The sequence below is a fragment of the Electrophorus electricus genome, chromosome 13 (assembly GCF_041902795.1).
Source record: "Electrophorus electricus isolate QZ-2024a chromosome 13, ASM4190279v1, whole genome shotgun sequence".
Classification (NCBI taxonomy): Eukaryota; Metazoa; Chordata; class Actinopteri; order Gymnotiformes; family Gymnotidae; genus Electrophorus; species Electrophorus electricus.
Genome location: NC_137509.1, coordinates 19483627 through 19500592, shown reverse-complemented (window position 1 = coordinate 19500592; position 16966 = coordinate 19483627). Strand labels below are relative to the sequence as shown.

The 16966-nt window shown below is 37.0% G+C and overlaps 22 pseudogenes; all 22 read right to left on the bottom strand.

The window, feature by feature from the left end:
* Positions 1-157: 157 nt before the first annotated feature.
* Positions 158-276, bottom strand: LOC145648748 (5S ribosomal RNA; annotated as a pseudogene).
* Positions 277-943: 667 nt separating this feature from the next.
* On the bottom strand, positions 944-1062 carry LOC145647356 (5S ribosomal RNA; annotated as a pseudogene).
* Positions 1063-1414: 352 nt separating this feature from the next.
* LOC145648415 (5S ribosomal RNA) lies at positions 1415-1533 on the bottom strand (annotated as a pseudogene).
* A 791-nt stretch (positions 1534-2324) lies between these two features.
* On the bottom strand, positions 2325-2443 carry LOC145649357 (5S ribosomal RNA; annotated as a pseudogene).
* Positions 2444-3111: 668 nt separating this feature from the next.
* On the bottom strand, positions 3112-3230 carry LOC145643651 (5S ribosomal RNA; annotated as a pseudogene).
* A 794-nt stretch (positions 3231-4024) lies between these two features.
* LOC145643650 (5S ribosomal RNA) lies at positions 4025-4143 on the bottom strand (annotated as a pseudogene).
* Positions 4144-4933: 790 nt separating this feature from the next.
* LOC145647214 (5S ribosomal RNA) lies at positions 4934-5052 on the bottom strand (annotated as a pseudogene).
* Positions 5053-5404: 352 nt separating this feature from the next.
* On the bottom strand, positions 5405-5523 carry LOC145650466 (5S ribosomal RNA; annotated as a pseudogene).
* Positions 5524-6315: 792 nt separating this feature from the next.
* On the bottom strand, positions 6316-6434 carry LOC145643649 (5S ribosomal RNA; annotated as a pseudogene).
* Positions 6435-7224: 790 nt separating this feature from the next.
* On the bottom strand, positions 7225-7343 carry LOC145647212 (5S ribosomal RNA; annotated as a pseudogene).
* A 352-nt stretch (positions 7344-7695) lies between these two features.
* On the bottom strand, positions 7696-7814 carry LOC145650740 (5S ribosomal RNA; annotated as a pseudogene).
* Positions 7815-8604: 790 nt separating this feature from the next.
* Positions 8605-8723, bottom strand: LOC145649084 (5S ribosomal RNA; annotated as a pseudogene).
* A 792-nt stretch (positions 8724-9515) lies between these two features.
* Positions 9516-9634, bottom strand: LOC145647355 (5S ribosomal RNA; annotated as a pseudogene).
* A 352-nt stretch (positions 9635-9986) lies between these two features.
* Positions 9987-10105, bottom strand: LOC145647083 (5S ribosomal RNA; annotated as a pseudogene).
* A 791-nt stretch (positions 10106-10896) lies between these two features.
* On the bottom strand, positions 10897-11015 carry LOC145649355 (5S ribosomal RNA; annotated as a pseudogene).
* A 668-nt stretch (positions 11016-11683) lies between these two features.
* On the bottom strand, positions 11684-11802 carry LOC145643648 (5S ribosomal RNA; annotated as a pseudogene).
* Positions 11803-12592: 790 nt separating this feature from the next.
* On the bottom strand, positions 12593-12711 carry LOC145647211 (5S ribosomal RNA; annotated as a pseudogene).
* A 352-nt stretch (positions 12712-13063) lies between these two features.
* On the bottom strand, positions 13064-13182 carry LOC145648919 (5S ribosomal RNA; annotated as a pseudogene).
* A 791-nt stretch (positions 13183-13973) lies between these two features.
* Positions 13974-14092, bottom strand: LOC145644332 (5S ribosomal RNA; annotated as a pseudogene).
* A 793-nt stretch (positions 14093-14885) lies between these two features.
* LOC145650769 (5S ribosomal RNA) lies at positions 14886-15004 on the bottom strand (annotated as a pseudogene).
* A 794-nt stretch (positions 15005-15798) lies between these two features.
* Positions 15799-15917, bottom strand: LOC145644720 (5S ribosomal RNA; annotated as a pseudogene).
* Positions 15918-16709: 792 nt separating this feature from the next.
* LOC145647820 (5S ribosomal RNA) lies at positions 16710-16828 on the bottom strand (annotated as a pseudogene).
* Positions 16829-16966: the final 138 nt, after the last annotated feature.

Below are 16966 nucleotides of genomic sequence, written 5' to 3'. Positions count from 1 at the left end.
CATTCAGGCATGTGAGTTGGAGAGTAAATGAAAGTGATGCAAAAAAAACTTACAGCATCGGCTATTCCCAGGTGCTAACAGATAGTTTTTTTTATTAATCACTGCACTTCACATTTGAGCATGTCAGCTTGAAAGTAAATTAAAGTGATGCAAGAAAAGCTTACAGCACCTGGTATTCCTAGGTAGGGTCCCACCTCAGTACTATCCAGGCCCAAACTTGCTTAGCTTTCAAGGTCAGATGAGATTGGGCGTTCTCAAGCTGGTGTGGCCGTAAACCTTATACGCTTACTCAAATTGCCTAATCATAGCAAATATGATCAAAGACCAATCTGACAATTTTTTTTATTAATCCCTGCACTTGACATTCTAGAATGTTATCTTGAATGTAATTAAATGATGCAATAAAAGCTTACAATACGGAGCTGGTATACGGAGGCACTAATTATTCACTGCACTTCAAATTTGAACATGATAGCTTGAACATAAATTAAAGGGATGCAATACAATCTTACAGCACCTGCTATTCCCTGGTACTAAAAGATTTCTATTTAATCTGTACACTTCACATACAAGCTTGTCAGTAGCAGATTAAATTAAAGTGATTCAACAAAAACTTACAGCATCTGCTATTCCCAGTTGCCAACAGATAGTTTTTTTAATCAATCACTGCATTTCACATCCTAGCATGTCATCTTGACAGTAAATTAAAGTGATGCAAGAGAAGCTTACAGCATCTCGTAGTCCAAGGTGCTAACAGATAGTTTTTTGATGAATCACTGCACTTCACATTCAGGCATGTGAGTTGGAGAGTAAATGAAAGTGATGCAAAAAAAACTTACAGCATCTGCTATTCCCAGGTGCTAACAGATAGTTTTTTTTATTAATCACTGCACTTCACATTTGAGCATGTTAGCTTGAAAGTAAATTAAAGTGATGCAAGAAAAGCTTACAGCACCTGGTATTCCTAGGTAGGGTCCCACCTCAGTACTATCCAGGCCCAAACTTGCTTAGCTTCCAAGGTCAGATGAGATTGGGCATTCTCAAGCTGGTGTGGCCGTAAGCCTTAAACACTTACTCTAATTGCCTAATCATAGCAAATATGATCAAAGACCAATCTGACAATTTTTTTTATTAATCCCTGCAATTGACATTCTAGAATGTTATCTTGAATGTAAATTAAATGATGCAATAAAAGCTTACAACATCTGGTATACGGAGGCACTAACAGACAGTTTTTTGATGAATCACTGCACTTTACATTCAGGCATGTGAGTTGGAGAGTAAATGAAAGTGATGCAAAAAAAACTTACAGCATCGGCTATTCCCAGGTGCTAACAGATAGTTTTTTTTATTAATCACTGCACTTCACATTTGAGCATGTCAGCTTGAAAGTAAATTAAAGTGATGCAAGAAAAGCTTACAGCACCTGGTATTCCTAGGTAGGGTCCCACCTCAGTACTATGCAGGCCCAAACTTGCTTAACTTCCAAGGTCAGATGAGATTGGGCGTTCTCAAGCTGGTGTGGCCGTAAACCTTATACGCTTACTCAAATTGCCTAATCATAGCAAATATGATCAAAGACCAATCTGACAATTTTTTTTATTAATCCCTGCACTTGACATTCTAGACTGTTATCTTGAATGTAAATTAAATGATGCAATAAAAGCTTACAACATCTGGTATACGGAGGCACTAACAGACAGTTTTTTGATGAATCACTGCACTTCACATTCAGGCATGTGAGTTGGAGAGTAAATGAAAGTGATGCAAAAAAAACTTACAGCATCTGCTATTCCGAGGTGCTAACAGATAGTTTGAGTTAATTATTCACTGCACTTCAAATTTGAACATGATAGCTTGAACATAAATTAAAGGGATGCAATACAATCTTACAGCACCTGCTATTCCCTGGTACTAAAATATTTCTATTTAATCTGTACACTTCACATACAAGCTTGTCAGTTGCAGATTAAATTTAAGTGATTCAACAAAAACTTACAGCATCTGCTATTCCCAGGTGCCAACAGATAGTTTTTTTAATTAATCACTGCATTTCACATCCTAGCATGTCATCTTGACAGTAAATTAAAGTGATGCAAGAGAAGCTTACAGCATCTCGTAGTCCAAGGTGCTAACAGATAGTTTTTTGATGAATCACTGCACTTCACATTCAGGCATGTGAGTTGGAGAGTAAATGAAAGTGATGCAAAAAAAACTTACAGCATCGGCTATTCCCAGGTGCTAACAGATGGTTTTTTTTATTAATCACTGCACTTCACATTTGAGCATGTTAGCTTGAAAGTAAATTAAAGTGATGCAAGAAAAGCTTACAGCACCTGGTATTCCTAGGTAGGGTCCCACCTCAGTACTATCCAGGACCAAACTTGCTTAGCTTCCAAGGTCAGATGAGATTGGGCATTCTCAAGCTGGTGTGGCCGTAAGCCTTAAACACTTACTCAAATTGCCTAATCATAGCAAATATGATCAAAGACCAATCTGACAATTTTTTTTATTAATCCCTGCACTTGACATTCTAGAATGTTATCTTGAATGTAATTAAATGATGCAATAAAAGCTTACAATACGGAGCTGGTATACGGAGGCACTAATTATTCACTGCACTTCAAATTTGAACATGATAGCTTGAACATAAATTAAAGGGATGGAATACAGTCTTACAGCACCTGCTATTCCCTGGTACTAAAATATTTCTATTTAATCTGTACACTTCACATACAAGCTTGTCAGTTGCAGATTAGACTAAAGTGATGCAACAAAAACTTACAGCATCTGCTATTCCCAGGTGCTAACAGATAGTTTTTTTAATTAATCACTGCACTTCACATCCTAGCATGTCATCTTGAAAGTAAATTAAAGTGATGCAAGAGAAGCTTACAGCATCTCGTAGTCCAAGGTGCTAACAGATAGATTTTTGATGAATAACTGCACTTCACATTCAGGCATGTGAGTTGGAGAGTAAATGAAAGTGATGCAAAAAAAACTTACAGCATCGGCTATTCCCAGGTGCTAACAGATAGTTTTTTTTTATTAATCACTACACTTCACATTTGAGCATGTCAGCTTGAAAGTAAATTAAAGTGATGCAAGAAGAGCTTACAGCACCTGGTATTCCTAGGTAGAGTCCCACCTCAGTACTATCCAGGCCCAAACTTGCTTAGCTTCCAAGGTCAAATGAGATTGCACTTTCTCAAGCTGGTGTGGCCGTAAGCCTTAAACACTTACTCAAATTGCCTAATCATAGCAAATATGATCAAAGACCAATCTGACAATTTTTTTTATTAATCCCTGCACTTGACATTCTAGAATGTTATCTTGAATGTAAATTAAATGATGCAATAAAAGCTTACAACATCTGGTATACGGAGGCACTAACAGACAGTTTTTTGATGAATCACTGCACTTCACATTCAGGCATGTGAGTTGGAGAGTAAATGAAAGTGATGCAAAAAAAACTTACAGCATCTGCTATTCCCAGGTGCTAACAGATAGTTTGAGTTAATTATTCACTGCACTTCAAATTTGAACATGATAGCTTGAACATAAATTAAAGGGATGGAATACAGTCTTACAGCACCTGCTATTCCCTGGTACTAAAAGATTTCTATTTAATCTGTACACTTCACATACAAGCTTGTCAGTTGCAGATTAGAGTAAAGTGATGCAACAAAAACTTACAGCATCTGCTATTCCCAGGTGCTAACAGATAGTTTTTTTAATTAATCACTGCACTTCACATCCTAGCATGTCATCTTGAAAGTAAATTAAAGTGATGCAAGAGAAGCTTAACAGCATCTCGTAGTCCAAGGTGCTAACAGATAGATTTTTGATGAATAACTGCACTTCACATTCAGGCATGTGAGTTGGAGAGTAAATGAAAGTGATGCAAAAAAAACTTACAGCATCGGCTATTCCCAGGTGCTAACAGATAGTTTTTTTTTTATTAATCACTGCACTTCACATTTGAGCATGTCAGCTTGAAAGTAAATTAAAGTGATGCAAGAAGAGCTTACAGCACCTGGTATTCCTAGGTAGAGTCCCACCTCAGTACTATCCAGGCCCAAACTTGCTTAGCTTCCAAGGTCAAATGAGATTGCACTTTCTCAAGCTGGTGTGGCCGTAAGCCTTAAACACTTACTCAAATTGCCTAATCATAGCAAATATGATCAAAGACCAATCTGACAATTTTTTTTATTAATCCCTGCACTTGACATTCTAGAATGTTATCTTGAATGTAAATTAAATGATGCAATAAAAGCTTACAACATCTGGTATACGGAGGCACTAACAGACAGTTTTTTGATGAATCACTGCACTTCACATTCAGGCATGTGAGTTGGAGAGTAAATGAAAGTGATGCAAAAAAAACTTACAGCATCTGCTATTCCCAGGTGCTAACAGATAGTTTGAGTTAATTATTCACTGCACTTCAAATTTGAACATGATAGCTTGAACATAAATTAAAGGGATGGAATACAGTCTTACAGCACCTGCTATTCCCTGGTACTAAAAGATTTCTATTTAATCTGTACACTTCACATACAAGCTTGTCAGTTGCAGATTAGAGTAAAGTGATGCAACAAAAACTTACAGCATCTGCTATTCCCAGGTGCTAACAGATAGTTTTTTTAATTAATCACTGCATTTCACATCCTAGCATGTCATCTTGACAGTAAATTAAAGTGATTCAAGAGAAGCTTACAGCATCTCGTAGTCCAAGGTGCTAACAGATAGTTTTTGATGAATAACTGCACTTCACATTCAGGCATGTGAGTTGGAGAGTAAATGAAAGTGATGCAAAAAAAACTTACAGCATCTGCTATTCCCAGGTGCTAACAGATAGTTTTTTTTATTAATCACTGCACTTCACATTTGAGCATGTCAGCTTGAAAGTAAATTAAAGTGATGCAAGAAAAGCTTACAGCACCTGGTATTCCTAGGTAGGGTCCCACCTCAGTACTATCCAGGCCCAAACTTGTTTAGCTTCCAAGGTCAGATGAGATTGGGCGTTCTCAAGCTGGTGTGGCCGTAAGCCTTAAACACTTACTCAAATTGCCTAATAATAGCAAATATGATCAAAGACCAATCTGACAATTTTTTTTATTAATCCCTGCACTTGACATTCTAGAATGTTATCTTGAATGTAAATTAAATGATGCAATAAAAGCTTACAACATCTGGTATACGGAGGCACTAACAGACAGTTTTTTGATGAATCACTGCACTTCACATTCAGGCATGTGAGTTGGAGAGTAAATGAAAGTGATGCAAAAAAAACTTACAGCATCTGCTATTCCCAGGTGCTAACAGATAGTTTTTTTTATTAATCACTGCACTTCACATTTGAGCATGTCAGCTTGAAAGTAAATTAAAGTGATGCAAGAAAAGCTTACAGCACCTGGTATTCCTAGGTAGAGCCCCACCTCAGTACTATCCAGGCCCAAACTTGCTTACCTTCCAAGGTAAGATGAGATTGGGCGTTCTCAAGCTGGTGTGGCCGTAAGCCTTAAGCACTTACTCAAATTGCCTAATCATAGCAAATATGATCAAAGACCAATCTGACAATTTTTTTTATTAATCCCTGCACTTGACATTCTAGAATGTTATCTTGAATGTAAATTAAATGATGCAATAAAAGCTTACAACATCTGGTATACGGAGGCACTAACAGACAGTTTTTTGATGAATCACTGCACTTCACATTCAGGCATGTGAGTTGGAGAGTAAATGAAAGTGATGCAAAAAAAATGTACAGCATCTGCTATTCCCAGGTGCTATCAGATAGTTTGAGTTAATTATTCACTGCACTTCAAATTTGAACATGATAGCTTGAACATACATTAAAGGGATGCAATACAATCTTACAGCACCTGCTATTCCCTGGTACTAAAATATTTCTATTTAATCTGTACACTTCACATACAAGCTTGTCAGTTGCAGATTAAAGTAAAGTGATGCAACAAAAACTTACAGCATCTGCTATTCCCAGGTGCTAACAGATAGTTTTTTTAATTAATCACTGCATTTCACATCCTAGCATGTCATCTTGACAAAAAATTAAAGTGATTCAAGAGAAGCTTACAGCATCTCGTAGTCCAAGGTGCTAACAGATAGTTTTTGATGAATCACTGCACTTCACATTCAGGCATGTGAGTTGGAGAGTAAATGAAAGTGATGCAAAAAAAACTTACAGCATCGGCTATTCCCAGGTGCTAACAGATAGTTTTTTTTTTATTAATCACTGCACTTCACATTTGAGCATGTCAGCTTGAAAGTAAATTAAAGTGATGCAAGAAGAGCTTACAGCACCTGGTATTCCTAGGTAGAGTCCCACCTCAGTACTATCCAGGCCCAAACTTGCTTAGCTTCCAAGGTCAAATGAGATTGCACTTTCTCAAGCTGGTGTGGCCGTAAGCCTTAAACACTTACTCAAATTGCCTAATCATAGCAAATATGATCAAAGACCAATCTGACAATTTTTTTTATTAATCCCTGCACTTGACATTCTAGAATGTTATCTTGAATGTAAATTAAATGATGCAATAAAAGCTTACAACATCTGGTATACGGAGGCACTAACAGACAGTTTTTTGATGAATCACTGCACTTCACATTCAGGCATGTGAGTTGGAGAGTAAATGAAAGTGATGCAAAAAAAACTTACAGCATCTGCTATTCCCAGGTGCTAACAGATAGTTTGAGTTAATTATTCACTGCACTTCAAATTTGAACATGATAGCTTGAACATAAATTAAAGGGATGGAATACAGTCTTACAGCACCTGCTATTCCCTGGTACTAAAAGATTTCTATTTAATCTGTACACTTCACATACAAGCTTGTCAGTTGCAGATTAGAGTAAAGTGATGCAACAAAAACTTACAGCATCTGCTATTCCCAGGTGCTAACAGATAGTTTTTTTAATTAATCACTGCATTTCACATCCTAGCATGTCATCTTGACAGTAAATTAAAGTGATTCAAGAGAAGCTTACAGCATCTCGTAGTCCAAGGTGCTAACAGATAGTTTTTGATGAATAACTGCACTTCACATTCAGGCATGTGAGTTGGAGAGTAAATGAAAGTGATGCAAAAAAAACTTACAGCATCTGCTATTCCCAGGTGCTAACAGATAGTTTTTTTTATTAATCACTGCACTTCACATTTGAGCATGTCAGCTTGAAAGTAAATTAAAGTGATGCAAGAAAAGCTTACAGCACCTGGTATTCCTAGGTAGGGTCCCACCTCAGTACTATCCAGGCCCAAACTTGTTTAGCTTCCAAGGTCAGATGAGATTGGGCGTTCTCAAGCTGGTGTGGCCGTAAGCCTTAAACACTTACTCAAATTGCCTAATAATAGCAAATATGATCAAAGACCAATATGACAATTTTTTTTATTAATCCCTGCACTTGACATTCTAGAATGTTATCTTGAATGTAAATTAAATGATGCAATAAAAGCTTACAACATCTGGTATACGGAGGCACTAACAGACAGTTTTTTGATGAATCACTGCACTTCACATTCAGGCATGTGAGTTGGAGAGTAAATGAAAGTGATGCAAAAAAAACTTACAGCATCTGCTATTCCCAGGTGCTAACAGATAGTTTTTTTTATTAATCACTGCACTTCACATTTGAGCATGTCAGCTTGAAAGTAAATTAAAGTGATGCAAGAAAAGCTTACAGCACCTGGTATTCCTAGGTAGAGCCCCACCTCAGTACTATCCAGGCCCAAACTCGCTTACCTTCCAAGGTAAGATGAGATTGGGCGTTCTCAAGCTGGTGTGGCCGTAAGCCTTAAGCACTTACTCAAATTGCCTAATCATAGCAAATATGATCAAAGACCAATCTGACAATTTTTTTTATTAATCCCTGCACTTGACATTCTAGAATGTTATCTTGAATGTAAATTAAATGATGCAATAAAAGCTTACAACATCTGGTATACGGAGGCACTAACAGACAGTTTTTTGATGAATCACTGCACTTCACATTCAGGCATGTGAGTTGGAGAGTAAATGAAAGTGATGCAAAAAAAATGTACAGCATCTGCTATTCCCAGGTGCTATCAGATAGTTTGAGTTAATTATTCACTGCACTTCAAATTTGAACATGATAGCTTGAACATACATTAAAGGGATGCAATACAATCTTACAGCACCTGCTATTCCCTGGTACTAAAATATTTCTATTTAATCTGTACACTTCACATACAAGCTTGTCAGTTGCAGATTAAAGTAAAGTGATGCAACAAAAACTTACAGCATCTGCTATTCCCAGGTGCTAACAGATAGTTTTTTTAATTAATCACTGCATTTCACATCCTAGCATGTCATCTTGACAATAAATTAAAGTGATTCAAGAGAAGCTTACAGCATCTCGTAGTCCAAGGTGCTAACAGATAGTTTTTGATGAATCACTGCACTTCACATTCAGGCATGTGAGTTGGAGAGTAAATGAAAGTGATGCAAAAAAAACTTACAGCATCGGCTATTCCCAGGTGCTAACAGATAGTTTTTTTTATTAATCACTGCACTTCACATTTGAGTATGTCAGCTTGAAAGTAAATTAAAGTGATGCAAGAAAAGCTTACAGCACCTGGTATTCCTAGGTAGGGTCCCACCTCAGTACTATCCAGGCCCAAACTTGCTTAGCTTCCAAGGTCAGATGAGGTTGGGCGTTCTCAAGCTGGTGTGGCCATAAGCCTTAAACACTTACTCAAATTGCCTAATCATAGCAAATATGATCAAAGACCAATCTGACAATTTTTTTTATTAATCCCTGCACTTGACATTCTAGAATGTTATCTTGAATGTAAATTAAATGATGCAATAAAAGCTTACAACATCTGGTATACGGAGGCACTAACAGACAGTTTTTTGATGAATCACTGCACTTCACATTCAGGCATGTGAGTTGGAGAGTAAATGAAAGTGATGCAAAAAAAACTTACAGCATCTGCTATTCCCAGGTGCTAACAGATAGTTTGAGTTAATTATTCACTGCACTTCAAATTTGAACATGATAGCTTGAACATAAATTAAAGGGATGGAATACAGTCTTACAGCACCTGCTATTCCCTGGTACTAAAATATTTCTATTTAATCTGTACACTTCACATACAAGCTTGTCAGTTGCAGATTAGAGTAAAGTGATGCAACAAAAACTTACAGCATCTGCTATTCCCAGGTGCTAACAGATAGTTTTTTTAATTAATCACTGCACTTCACATCCTAGCATGTCATCTTGAAAGTAAATTAAAGTGATGCAAGAGAAGCTTACAGCATCTCGTAGTCCAAGGTGCTAACAGATAGATTTTTGATGACTAACTGCACTTCACATTCAGGCATGTGAGTTGGAGAGTAAATGAAAGTGATGCAAAAAAAACTTACAGCATCGGCTATTCCCAGGTGCTAACAGATAGTTTTTTTTTATTAATCACTGCACTTCACATTTGAGCATGTTAGCTTGAAAGTAAATTAAAGTGATGCAAGAAAAGCTTACAGCACCTGGTATTCCTAGGTAGGGTCCCACCTCAGTACTATCCAGGCCCAAACTTGCTTAGCTTCCAAGGTCAGATGAGATTGGGCATTCTCAAGCTGGTGTGGCCGTAAGCCTTAAACACTTACTCTAATTGCCTAATCATAGCAAATATGATCAAAGACCAATCTGACAATTTTTTTTATTAATCCCTGCAATTGACATTCTAGAATGTTATCTTGAATGTAAATTAAATGATGCAATAAAAGCTTACAACATCTGGTATACGGAGGCACTAACAGACAGTTTTTTGATGAATCACTGCACTTTACATTCAGGCATGTGAGTTGGAGAGTAAATGAAAGTGATGCAAAAAAAACTTACAGCATCGGCTATTCCCAGGTGCTAACAGATAGTTTTTTTTATTAATCACTGCACTTCACATTTGAGCATGTCAGCTTGAAAGTAAATTAAAGTGATGCAAGAAAAGCTTACAGCACCTGGTATTCCTAGGTAGGGTCCCACCTCAGTACTATCCAGGCCCAAACTTGCTTAGCTTCCAAGGTCAGATGAGATTGGGCGTTCTCAAGCTGGTGTGGCCGTAAACCTTATACGCTTACTCAAATTGCCTAATCATAGCAAATATGATCAAAGACCAATCTGACAATTTTTTTTATTAATCCCTGCACTTGACATTCTAGACTGTTATCTTGAATGTAAATTAAATGATGCAATAAAAGCTTACAACATCTGGTATACGGAGGCACTAACAGACAGTTTTTTGATGAATCACTGCACTTCACATTCAGGCATGTGAGTTGGAGAGTAAATGAAAGTGATGCAAAAAAAACTTACAGCATCTGCTATTCCGAGGTGCTAACAGATAGTTTGAGTTAATTATTCACTGCACTTCAAATTTGAACATGATAGCTTGAACATAAATTAAAGGGATGCAATACAATCTTACAGCACCTGCTATTCCCTGGTACTAAAATATTTCTATTTAATCTGTACACTTCACATACAAGCTTGTCAGTTGCAGATTAAATTTAAGTGATTCAACAAAAACTTACAGCATCTGCTATTCCCAGGTGCCAACAGATAGTTTTTTTAATTAATCACTGCATTTCACATCCTAGCATGTCATCTTGACAGTAAATTAAAGTGATGCAAGAGAAGCTTACAGCATCTCGTAGTCCAAGGTGCTAACAGATAGTTTTTTGATGAATCACTGCACTTCACATTCAGGCATGTGAGTTGGAGAGTAAATGAAAGTGATGCAAAAAAAACTTACAGCATCGGCTATTCCCAGGTGCTAACAGATGGTTTTTTTTATTAATCACTGCACTTCACATTTGAGCATGTTAGCTTGAAAGTAAATTAAAGTGATGCAAGAAAAGCTTACAGCACCTGGTATTCCTAGGTAGGGTCCCACCTCAGTACTATCCAGGACCAAACTTGCTTAGCTTCCAAGGTCAGATGAGATTGGGCATTCTCAAGCTGGTGTGGCCGTAAGCCTTAAACACTTACTCAAATTGCCTAATCATAGCAAATATGATCAAAGACCAATCTGACAATTTTTTTTATTAATCCCTGCACTTGACATTCTAGAATGTTATCTTGAATGTAATTAAATGATGCAATAAAAGCTTACAATACGGAGCTGGTATACGGAGGCACTAATTATTCACTGCACTTCAAATTTGAACATGATAGCTTGAACATAAATTAAAGGGATGGAATACAGTCTTACAGCACCTGCTATTCCCTGGTACTAAAATATTTCTATTTAATCTGTACACTTCACATACAAGCTTGTCAGTTGCAGATTAGACTAAAGTGATGCAACAAAAACTTACAGCATCTGCTATTCCCAGGTGCTAACAGATAGTTTTTTTAATTAATCACTGCACTTCACATCCTAGCATGTCATCTTGAAAGTAAATTAAAGTGATGCAAGAGAAGCTTACAGCATCTCGTAGTCCAAGGTGCTAACAGATAGATTTTTGATGAATAACTGCACTTCACATTCAGGCATGTGAGTTGGAGAGTAAATGAAAGTGATGCAAAAAAAACTTACAGCATCGGCTATTCCCAGGTGCTAACAGATAGTTTTTTTTTATTAATCACTGCACTTCACATTTGAGCATGTCAGCTTGAAAGTAAATTAAAGTGATGCAAGAAGAGCTTACAGCACCTGGTATTCCTAGGTAGAGTCCCACCTCAGTACTATCCAGGCCCAAACTTGCTTAGCTTCCAAGGTCAAATGAGATTGCACTTTCTCAAGCTGGTGTGGCCGTAAGCCTTAAACACTTACTCAAATTGCCTAATCATAGCAAATATGATCAAAGACCAATCTGACAATTTTTTTTATTAATCCCTGCACTTGACATTCTAGAATGTTATCTTGAATGTAAATTAAATGATGCAATAAAAGCTTACAACATCTGGTATACGGAGGCACTAACAGACAGTTTTTTGATGAATCACTGCACTTCACATTCAGGCATGTGAGTTGGAGAGTAAATGAAAGTGATGCAAAAAAAACTTACAGCATCTGCTATTCCCAGGTGCTAACAGATAGTTTGAGTTAATTATTCACTGCACTTCAAATTTGAACATGATAGCTTGAACATAAATTAAAGGGATGGAATACAGTCTTACAGCACCTGCTATTCCCTGGTACTAAAAGATTTCTATTTAATCTGTACACTTCACATACAAGCTTGTCAGTTGCAGATTAAAGTAAAGTGATGCAACAAAAACTTACAGCATCTGCTATTCCCAGGTGCTAACAGATAGTTTTTTTAATTAATCACTGCACTTCACATCCTAGCATGTCATCTTGACAGTAAATTAAAGTGATTCAAGAGAAGCTTACAGCATCTCGTAGTCCAAGGTGCTAACAGATAGTTTTTGATGAATAACTGCACTTCACATTCAGGCATGTGAGTTGGAGAGTAAATGAAAGTGATGCAAAAAAAACTTACAGCATCTGCTATTCCCAGGTGCTAACAGATAGTTTTTTTTATTAATCACTGCACTTCACATTTGAGCATGTCAGCTTGAAAGTAAATTAAAGTGATGCAAGAAAAGCTTACAGCACCTGGTATTCCTAGGTAGGGTCCCACCTCAGTACTATCCAGGCCCAAACTTGTTTAGCTTCCAAGGTCAGATGAGATTGGGCGTTCTCAAGCTGGTGTGGCCGTAAGCCTTAAACACTTATTCAAATTGCCTAATAATAGCAAATATGATCAAAGACCAATCTGACAATTTTTTTTATTAATCCCTGCACTTGACATTCTAGAATGTTATCTTGAATGTAAATTAAATGATGCAATAAAAGCTTACAACATCTGGTATACGGAGGCACTAACAGACAGTTTTTTGATGAATCACTGCACTTCACATTCAGGCATGTGAGTTGGAGAGTAAATGAAAGTGATGCAAAAAAAACTTACAGCATCTGCTATTCCCAGGTGCTAACAGATAGTTTTTTTTATTAATCACTGCACTTCACATTTGAGCATGTTAGCTTGAAAGTAAATTAAAGTGATGCAAGAAAAGCTTACAGCACCTGATATTCCTAGGTAGGGTCCCACCTTAGTACTACCCAGGCCCAAACTTGCTTAGCTTCCAAGGTCAGATGCGATTGGGCGTTCTCAAGCTGGTGAGGCCGTAAGCCTTAAACACTTACTCAAATTGCCTAATCATAGCAAATATGATCAAAGACCAATCTGACAATTTTTTTATTAATCCCTGCACTTGACATTCTAGAATGTTATCTTGAATGTAAATTAAATGATGCAATAAAAGCTTACAACATCTGGTATACGGAGGCACTAACAGACAGTTTTTTGATGAATCACTGCACTTCACATTCAGGCATGTGAGTTGGAGAGTAAATGAAAGTGATGCAAAAAAAACTTACAGCATCTGCTATTCCCAGGTGCTAACAGATAGTTTGAGTTAATTATTCACTGCACTTCAAATTTGAACATGATAGCTTGAACATAAATTAAAGGGATGGAATACAGTCTTACAGCACCTGCTATTCCCTGGTACTAAAATATTTCTATTTAATCTGTACACTTCACATACAAGCTTGTCAGTTGCAGATTAGACTAAAGTGATGCAACAAAAACTTACAGCATCTGCTATTCCCAGGTGCTAACAGATAGTTTTTTTAATTAATCACTGCACTTCACATCCTAGCATGTCATCTTGAAAGTAAATTAAAGTGATGCAAGAGAAGCTTACAGCATCTCGTAGTCCAAGGTGCTAACATTTAGATTTTTGATGAATAACTGCACTTCACATTCAGGCATGTGAGTTGGAGAGTAAATGAAAGTGATGCAAAAAAAACTTACAGCATCGGCTATTCCCAGGTGCTAACAGATAGTTTTTTTTTATTAATCACTGCACTTCACATTTGAGCATGTCAGCTTGAAAGTAAATTAAAGTGATGCAAGAAGAGCTTACAGCACCTGGTATTCCTAGGTAGAGTCCCACCTCAGTACTATCCAGGCCCAAACTTGCTTAGCTTCCAAAGTCAGATGAGATTGCACTTTCTCAAGCTGGTGTGGCCGTAAGCCTTAAACACTTACTCAAATTGCCTAATCATAGCAAATATGATCAAAGACCAATCTGACAATTTTTTTTTATTAATCCCTGCACTTGACATTCTAGAATGTTATCTTGAATGTAAATTAAATGATGCAATAAAAGCTTACAACATCTGGTATACGGAGGCACTAACAGACAGTTTTTTGATGAATCACTGCACTTCACATTCAGGCATGTGAGTTGGAGAGTAAATGAAAGTGATGCAAAAAAAACTTACAGCATCTGCTATTCCCAGGTGCTAACAGATAGTTTGAGTTAATTATTCACTGCACTTCAAATTTGAACATGATAGCTTGAACATAAATTAAAGGGATGGAATACAGTCTTACAGCACCTGCTATTCCCTGGTACTAAAAGATTTCTATTTAATCTGTACACTTCACATACAAGCTTGTCAGTTGCAGATTAGAGTAAAGTGATGCAACAAAAACTTACAGCATCTGCTATTCCCAGGTGCTAACAGATAGTTTTTTTAATTAATCACTGCACTTCACATCCTAGCATGTCATCTTGAAAGTAAATTAAAGTGATGCAAGAGAAGCTTACAGCATCTCGTAGTCCAAGGTGCTAACAGATAGATTTTTGATGAATAACTGCACTTCACATTCAGGCATGTGAGTTGGAGAGTAAATGAAAGTGATGCAAAAAAAACTTACAGCATCGGCTATTCCCAGGTGCTAACAGATAGTTTTTTTTTATTAATCACTGCACTTCACATTTGAGCATGTCAGCTTGAAAGTAAATTAAAGTGATGCAAGAAGAGCTTACAGCACCTGGTATTCCTAGGTAGAGTCCCACCTCAGTACTATCCAGGCCCAAACTTGCTTAGCTTCCAAGGTCAGATGAGATTGCACTTTCTCAAGCTGGTGTGGCCGTAAGCCTTAAACACTTACTCAAATTGCCTAATCATAGCAAATATGATCAAAGACCAATCTGACAATTTTTTTTTATTAATCCCTGCACTTGACATTCTAGAATGTTATCTTGAATGTAAATTAAATGATGCAATAAAAGCTTACAACATCTGGTATACGGAGGCACTAACAGACAGTTTTTTGATGAATCACTGCACTTCACATTCAGGCATGTGAGTTGGAGAGTAAATGAAAGTGATGCAAAAAAAACTTACAGCATCTGCTATTCCCAGGTGCTAACAGATAGTTTGAGTTAATTATTCACTGCACTTCAAATTTGAACATGATAGCTTGAACATAAATTAAAGGGATGGAATACAGTCTTACAGCACCTGCTATTCCCTGGTACTAAAAGATTTCTATTTAATCTGTACACTTCACATACAAGCTTGTCAGTTGCAGATTAGAGTAAAGTGATGCAACAAAAACTTACAGCATCTGCTATTCCCAGGTGCTAACAGATAGTTTTTTTAATTAATCACTGCACTTCACATCCTAGCATGTCATCTTGAAAGTAAATTAAAGTGATGCAAGAGAAGCTTAACAGCATCTCGTAGTCCAAGGTGCTAACTGATAGATTTTTGATGAATAACTGCACTTCACATTCAGGCATGTGAGTTGGAGAGTAAATGAAAGTGATGCAAAAAAAACTTACAGCATCGGCTATTCCCAGGTGCTAACAGATAGTTTTTTTTTATTAATCACTGCACTTCACATTTGAGCATGTCAGCTTGAAAGTAAATTAAAGTGATGCAAGAAGAGCTTACAGCACCTGGTATTCCTAGGTAGAGTCCCACCTCAGTACTATCCAGGCCCAAACTTGCTTAGCTTCCAAGGTTAGATGAGATTGCACTTTCTCAAGCTGGTGTGGCCGTAAGCCTTAAACACTTACTCAAATTGCCTAATCATAGCAAATATGATCAAAGACCAATCTGACAATTTTTTTTATTAATCCCTGCACTTGACATTCTAGAATGTTATCTTGAATGTAAATTAAATGATGCAATAAAAGCTTACAACATCTGGTATACGGAGGCACTAACAGACAGTTTTTTGATGAATCACTGCACTTCACATTCAGGCATGTGAGTTGGAGAGTAAATGAAAGTGATGCAAAAAAAACTTACAGCATCTGCTATTCCCAGGTGCTAACAGATAGTTTGAGTTAATTATTCACTGCACTTCAAATTTGAACATGATAGCTTGAACATAAATTAAAGGGATGGAATACAGTCTTACAGCACCTGCTATTCCCTGGTACTAAAAGATTTCTATTTAATCTGTACACTTCACATACAAGCTTGTCAGTTGCAGATTAGAGTAAAGTGATGCAACAAAAACTTACAGCATCTGCTATTCCCAGGTGCTAACAGATAGTTTTTTTAATTAATCACTGCACTTCACATCCTAGCATGTCATCTTGAAAGTAAATTAAAGTGATGCAAGAGAAGCTTAACAGCATCTCATAGTCCAAGGTGCTAACAGATAGATTTTTGATGAATAACTGCACTTCACATTCAGGCATGTGAGTTGGAGAGTAAATGAAAGTGATGCAAAAAAAATTACAGCATCGGCTATTCCCAGGTGCTAACAGATAGTTTTTTTTTATTAATCACTGCACTTCACATTTGAGCATGTCAGCTTGAAAGTAAATTAAAGTGATGCAAGAAGAGCTTACAGCACCTGGTATTCCTAGGTAGAGTCCCACCTCAGTACTATCCAGGCCCAAACTTGCTTAGCTTCCAAGGTCAGATGAGATTGGACGTTCTCAAGCTGGTGTGGCCGTAAGCCTTAAACACTTACTCAAATTGCCTAATCATAGCAAATATGATCAAAGACCAATCTGACAATTTTTTTTATTAATCCCTGCACTTGACATTCTAGAATGTTATCTTGAATGTAAATTAAATGATGCAATAAAAGCTTAC